The following is a 7,615-nucleotide window of genomic DNA, read 5'->3' on the forward strand; positions in this document are numbered from 1 at the left end:
TTGTGTGCGGTGATCTGGGCCACTGGTTCTGCTTCGATCCACTTGGTGAAATATTCAATCGCCACCACCAAGTACTTCATCTGCCTGATCGCCAGCGGGAAAGGCCCCAGGATGTCGATTCCCCAGGTATGAAACGGCCAAGGGCTATAGATCGACTTCAACTCCTCGGGAGGCGCCTTATGCCAATAGGCGTGCTGTTGGCATTGTTTGCAACATTGGGCATACTTCTTGCAATCTTCTCTCATCGATGGCCAGTAGTAACCTGTACGGAGAGTCCTCGCGGCCAGAGCTCGACCCCCGACGTGGCTTCCGCATATACCTTCGTGGAGCTCTGCCATGATTCTCGTGCACTTCTCGCCATGTACACATTCCAGGAGTGGGTGAGTGAACGCAAACCTGTACAGATCGCCATCGATCAATGTGTATTTGCTAGAATTTTTCTTTACCTTCCTAGCCTCTGTCGGATCCAGTGGGAGAAGGCCATCTGCCAGGCATCGCTTGTATTGTGTTATCCAGGTGTCTGGCTCATGGATGGCACACACCTGCGTCATGTTCACCTTCTCTCCTCTACATGCTCTAATTCTCGGCGATCTCAGAGTTTCTTGCGTCAGGGACTTATGACTTCTCGCTGCTTTCTCCGTCGATTTGCTTATCTGAAGAACCAGGTGATCTGCCAAAAATGCTCTTGGCGTCTTCAGAGTTTCTTGAATCACCGTCCTCTGTCTACCCCCCTTGCCTGAGCTGGTGAGCTTAGCTAGCAAGTCAGCTCGGGCATTCTGCTCTCTGGGCACATGCACTACCTCAAAGGAGGCAAAGGAACTCTTCAATTCCTGCACATACTCCAAGTAAGCCGCCATTTGTGGATCTTTAGCCTGGAACTCGCCTGTTACTTGCCCCGTGACTAGCAGCGAATCACTCTTAGCCATCAGCACCCTGGCTCCCATCTCTTTGGCCAGCAAAATCTCGGCGATCAGCGCTTCATATTCTGCTTGATTGTTACTGGCTTTGAAGACAAACTTCAGAGATTGTTCGATCAGCACGCCGTTGGGTCCTTCCAAAATGACTCCAGCACCGCTACCCTGCTGGTTCAACGATCCATCCACCGAGAGTACCCAACGGAAATCGTCCCCTTCAATTCGCGTTGCCTCAGATGAGAGCTCGACCACGAAATCTGCAAAGATTTGCCCCTTGATCGGGCCTCGGGGCTCATATTTAATATCAAACTCTGACAATTCTACTGCCCACTTCACCATCCTTCCCGCAACGTCAGGCTTCTTCAAGACCTTCTGGATGGGCAGGTCAGTCATCACCAGTATTGTGAAGCTATGGAAGTAGTGGTGCAACCTCCTCGCCGAAAATACCACCGCCAGCGCAGCCTTTTCCAGGACCTGATATCTCGTTTCGGGGCCCTGCAACACCTTACTCACAAAATAAATAGGCTTCTGAGCCTGATCTTGATCCTGGGCAAGCACCGCACTTACCGCCCTCCCAGTTACGGCAAAATACAACCTGAGAGGGGTTCCCACCAGCGGTTTGCACAGAACCGGCGGGCTTGCCAGATACTCCTTCAGCTTGACGAAGGCTTCCTCGCACTCCTTCGTCCAAACAAACTTATTATTGCGCCTCAAGCACTGAAAATAGGGATGGCCCTTTTCTCCGCTAGCTGACACGAAGCGAGACAGGGCTGCCATCCGACCTGTTAGCTGTTGGACTTCTTTCACCGTAGCTGGGCTCCTCATCGCCAAGATGGCGGCACACTTATCAGGGTTGGCCTCTATGCCTCTTTCAGTCAAGAGGAAACCCAAAAATTTTCCAGCCTCCACGCCGAAAACGCATTTCTCCGGATTAAGCTTTAACCTGAACTTGGCGATCGTCGTGAACAATTCTTCCAAGTCTGCAACGTGCTTGCTCTTTTCCGGCGAGGTCACGACCATGTCATCGACGTACGCTTGCACGTTCCTTCCTAGCATTGGTGCAAGTACCCGATCCATCAGCCTCTGGTACGTGGCCCCTTCGTTCTTCAGCCCAAACGACATCACCTTATAGCAATAGCACGATCTCTCCGTCATGAAGGCTGTCTTCTCCTCATCCATGGGATGCATCTTGATCTGATTATACCCTGAGAAGGCATCCAGAAAACTCAGCAACTTACACCCTGCGGCACTATCGACCAGGGCGTCTATGCTCGGTAAAGGATACGAATCCTTCGGGCAAGCTTGTTCAGGTCGGTGAAATCGACGCACATGCGCCATTTCCCGTTACTCTTCTTCACCAGCACGACATTTGCCAGCCATTCAGGGTACTGGACTTCCCTGATGTGGCCTGCAGCGAGGAGTTTCTGTGTTTCGTCCCTGATCGCCTGCCTCCTCTCCTCGTTGAACTTCCTTCTTCTTTGTCGCACTGGTCTCACCAAATTATCCATTGCCAGATGATGGCACAAGAAGTCGGGGTCGATCCCGGGCATGTCCGAAGCGGACCATGCAAATGCGTCCAGATGCCGCTCAATCACCTTGGCGATCTGATCCTGGAGCTCAACCTCCAGGGATCTTCCCAGCTTGAAGATCTTTCCCCCGATTTCCCTCTCGAGCCACTGCTCGACGGGTTTTGGTCTGGTTTCTCTGGCGATCACCGCCCTGGCGATTCCCAGCTCTCTCGCTTCCTCAGGGCGATTCCTTGCCTCTTCTTCCTCCAGACCGGCATTCCCCTCCCCTAGCTCGGCATCTACCATCTCCACGTCCCTTCCGGCGGTCTCTTCCGTTACTGTCGATCTGGGCTTCACACCAGGAGGCGGGGTGGTTGTTACGTAACTCACCGATCTCTTGTTTTTCAGGCTATTCTCATAGCACTTCTTTGCTTCCTTCTGATCGGATTTGATGGTGATAACCACCCCCTCCATGGACGGCAACTTCACCTTCATGTGCCGGGTCGATGGTATGGCACCTATCCTGTTGAGCGTGGGCCTTCCCAACAGGATGTTGTATGCTGAAGGAGCGTTTACAACGAGGTACTTGATTTTCTCCGTTCTTGAACCCGCCACATCTGTGAACGTCGTCCTCAGTTCTATGTACCCCCTGACCTCCACCTGGTCACCAGCGAACCCATACAAACACCCTCCATAGGGCCTCAGCTGGTCAAGGGGCAGCTCTAGCTGCGTGAAAGTCGGCCAAAACATCACATCTGCCGAGCTTCCTTGGTCCACCAGCACCCTGTGGACCTTTCTTCCTGCTGTTATCAGTGAAATTACTATGGGATCGTTGTCATGAGGCACAACATCCCGGAGATCTTGCTTGGTGAATGTAATATCCACTTCCGGCGAGTGGTCTTCAAACATATCCACCGTCATCACAGACCTCGCGTACCTCTTCCTCTATGATGCGGTGCATCCACCTCCTGAGAAACCCCCCGCAATGGTGTGGATTTCCCCGTGCGTGGGCATCTCGTGCTGCTGAGCTTCAGCACCTACTGGTTGGGAGCTCGACGCGCCCCCCGTCCTTCTGTCCAGCAAATAGTCATTTAGGAACCCGCTCTTCACCAAATCGTCGAGCTGGTATCCTAATGCTAAGCACGAGTCCACTGTATGGCCAAAGCCCTGGTGAAACTCACACCAGGCGTCTGGCTTAGGTCCCAGCACCTTGTCGCCCACCTTTTCTGGCGCTTTCAACCTAGCGGATATGTGGGGAATGGCGATCAGATCCGCCAATCCCATGACAAATTTGTGCTTAGGCGGGCGGTTGTATTCCCGGCGTGCGGGTTGCTGGCGTCCTTGGCCCCTACCCTTGTTCTTCCTTGGATCATAGGGATGGCGAGTCCTCTGATCCCTCCTGGCCGCCGCTGTCTCCAGCACCCTCTGTGGCTGGATCCTCGTCTGGGCGCGTGGCCTAGCAGGAGCCACGCTTCCTCTCTTCTCGGCGACTTCGCTCTCGTCGGCGATGTGGGCCACCGCACGTCGCCTAACCTCAGCAAACGTGGCGGGGTGTGCCCTGATCAGCGCCTCGCAGAATGGTCCCGGCACCACGCCCTTCTTGAATGCATAGACCAGCATTTCTTCATCTTTGGCCGGCGATCTGACCATCTGCGCCCCAAAGCGATTCAGGTAGTCTCTGAGGGACTCTCCCTGATATTGCCTTATATCGAACAAATCATAAGACACCCTGGGCGGTGCCTTATTCACGATGTACTGCTCGACGAAAATCTTCGAGAACTGTTGAAAACTGGTTATGTGACCGTTAGGCAGGCTCACAAACCATTCCAGCGCCGTTCCCTGGAGCGTGCTCACGAACATCTTGCAATACACGGCGTCTGATCCCCCTGACAGCATCATCTGCGTATGGAACGTGGTGAGATGAGCCTCAGGATCCTCCACGCCGGTGAAAACAGCCTTAACAGGAACCACACTCGCAGGAATAGGCGTGTCAGTAATCGCCTGAACAAAAGGCATGGGAAAAACGCGAGGTGGCGACGACGGCGCAACCTCTTCAGCAGAAGAACGCCCTTGCTGCTCCTGAAGAGCTTGACGCAGCTCCTCAGTCACCTTGCTGAGCTCCTCATTCCTGGTGCGAGAGGCGACCAGGTCCTCGTGCATTCTCGCCTGTTCTATGCGCGAGGCTTCCACAGTTGCCTGCAACGAACGCATCATCTCTGCCATCTGTGCCATGGTCATGGCTGCGGCGCCTTCAGCAGCGACGAGCGCAACTGGACTTGAACGATTACTTCTCATTTTTCTCATGAAACTCAGCGAATCACAGAATGCAGCGAACGACACTTACTTCAGCTACGATCGACTCAGCGATCAATCGGAAAAAACTGTGCGAAACTCCGCAAGAAAACCCAAAAACACCGCAAACCTTCAAACGAACTTGCGACTCCACCAGAAACCACCGCTTTTCCTGCGGATAACCAGACGATCGAAAGAACTCAACTCCACCGAACAAATCACGCGTAAACAGCAGAAAAACCTCACTTCACCGATCAAAAACCCAAACGAACAGCATAAAACACGAATTCACCGAACGAATCTCAAGCAAACAGCGAACGATGGTTGCACCAGCACACAACCACGCGGAAAACTTCGAAAACCTCCAAGAACTCACGCTGTGGATGGGAGCAAGTTTTACACGGCCCCACGGTGGGCGCCTGATGATCCTGCCTGTTGACCAAAACGCTGGAAACTGCCTCGTCAAAGGATCGACGTGCGCACCGCTTCAAGCTTCCGTCCTTCTTCGAGATCCACCTCAAGAACCTGCAAGAGAACAGAGCGACGCCGCTGCGGCCGATCGCACTCCAACGCCCAAGTCAGTGACAGAACCACCAAATACTAAAAGCAAGAACACTCAAGAAAACTCAAGGAACCGTGCAATGTTCTCTCTCACAGGAAGCTCTAGAACTCACAAGCGTAAAGAGTATAATCTGAACGTGCGTACCTCAGAAAGTTCGTTGAGAACTCTTATATACCTGGTCACTTTCTCTCTCCTGGCAGTTACAGACCTGGACATGTGGCTCGCATCCAGTCGTACACGTGCCATCATCTGGAGCCTCCTTGACTTGGGCGCTGCTTCTGACTCTCCTTTTGGCTAAGTTACTTATGCATGGTTCTGCCCAGTGCATGGCTAAGTTAAGAGTGCGATCTCTACAGGAACGGGCGAGTTAGGGTGCTCTCGTACACCTTCCTTGTGGTCTCGCCGGCCGCCTTCATAATCTGCACCACCTTCATCCTCGGCGATGTGCTTGTTCCGGCGATCTCCAATCACTTGGTCGCCTGAGTTTACATCTGGCGACTTCATCTTCAACTGGGCGATCGCCTGGCATGCTGAAGATCGGAGCACGCCAACTTAATAACTGGCGATTACACGAACCACCCGACTTCCTTCCCTTCTGCAACTCTAGTGCCTTATCCACACGCCTACTCCGTGGCTTGGTGCCACGTCATCACTTCCGACTACCAGGGCGGTACACTTACCAATTAAAAATCAACGCAATTATAATATTTTTCTAATAATTCTTAAATGTTTTTAAATAAATAAATTATAATAATACATGTGATATTATGAATAAAATATAGATAACAATGAATATGATATTACAAATAATTTTAATAGAAAAGGGAATATTAGTTGTATCATTAAACTGTGTATTATCTTCCAAAGTAAAGAAACACAATTTTTTTTTCATCAATCAATTAATAGTGTGAGCCATTCAATTATTTTTCGGCAATTGCTATAGAAATGTCATTGAATTCTCTGAAAAAAAAAATACGAAACCGTTACAGTTCACAAAAACAATGTGAACAAATGGATATCAACATATTACATACATATATTGATCCTCCGACCTTCATGAGTTCTTTTTTATCGGACTCTCAGCTTTGATACTGTACATTCTCTTATACCTATCCATCTAAACAAAAATAAAAAGTAAGGATGATATAAAATTCAAATTGTAAAATTCAATTCATAATTATCTAAATTTATATTATTTTTAATTTATTTAAATGGAATATTACTTGTACCGCCCTGGTAGTCGGAAGTGATGACGTGGCACCAAGCCACAGAGTAGGCGTGTTGACAAGGCGCCAGAGTTGCAGAAGGGAAGGAAGACGGGGATTCGTGTAATTGCCAGTTATTAAGTTGGCGTGCTCCGATCTCCAGCATACCAGGCGATCGCCCAGTTGAAGATGAAGTCGCCAGATGGTAAACTCAGGCGACCAAGTGATTGGAGATCACCAGAGCAAGCACATCGCCGAAGATGAAGGTGGTGCAGATTATGAAGGCGGCCGGCGAGACCACAGGGAAGGTGTACGAGAGCACCCTAATTCGCCAATTCCAGTAGAGATCGCGCTCCCAAGTTAGCTATGCACTGAGCAGTACCATGCATAAGTAACTTAGCCAAAAAGAGAGTCAGAAGCAGCGCCCAAGTCAAGGAGGCTCCAGATGATGGCACTTGTACGACTGGATGCAAGCCACGTGTCCAGGTCTGTAACTGCCAGGAGAGAGAAAGTGACCAGGTATATAAGAAGTTCTCAACGAACTTTCTGAGGTAGGCACGTTTACGCTTGCGAGTTATAGAGCTTACTGTGAGAGAGAATATTGCACGGTTCCTTGAGATTTCTTGAGCGTTCTCGCTCTTAGTATTTGGCGGTTCGGTCACTGACTTGGGCGTTGGAGTGCGATCGGCCGCAGCGGCGCCGCTCTGTTCTTTTGCAGGTTCTTGAGGTGGACCTCGAAGAAGGACGGAGGTTTGAAGCGGTGCACACGTCGATCCCTTGACGAGGCAGTTTCCAGCGTTCTGGTCAACAGGCAGGATCATTACTTTTAATCCATTTAAATGAATTTATCTCAAATCCAAATTCATAATTTTGGATTTAAGTCCAATCCATTTAATTAGATATAAATTACATATAGATTGAATAGATATTTGGATTATCCAAAATGAACTTTGAGTTAGATTTTGACTTAGCCCAGGTCCAAGTTGAGCTGAGTCAATGCGGGCTCATGTTGACCTAAGTTGGCCCGAGCCCATGTCGAGCTGAATCGGCCCGAGTCCAAGTGGAGTCAAGTCGGTTTGGGCCAAAGACGAGTTGAGTTAACCCGGGCCCAAGTGAAGTTAAGTGGGCCAGAGC

This window comes from Phaseolus vulgaris, chromosome 10 (assembly GCF_051622355.1).
Source record: "Phaseolus vulgaris cultivar YP4 chromosome 10, ASM5162235v1, whole genome shotgun sequence".
NCBI classification, from domain to species: domain Eukaryota; kingdom Viridiplantae; phylum Streptophyta; class Magnoliopsida; order Fabales; family Fabaceae; genus Phaseolus; species Phaseolus vulgaris.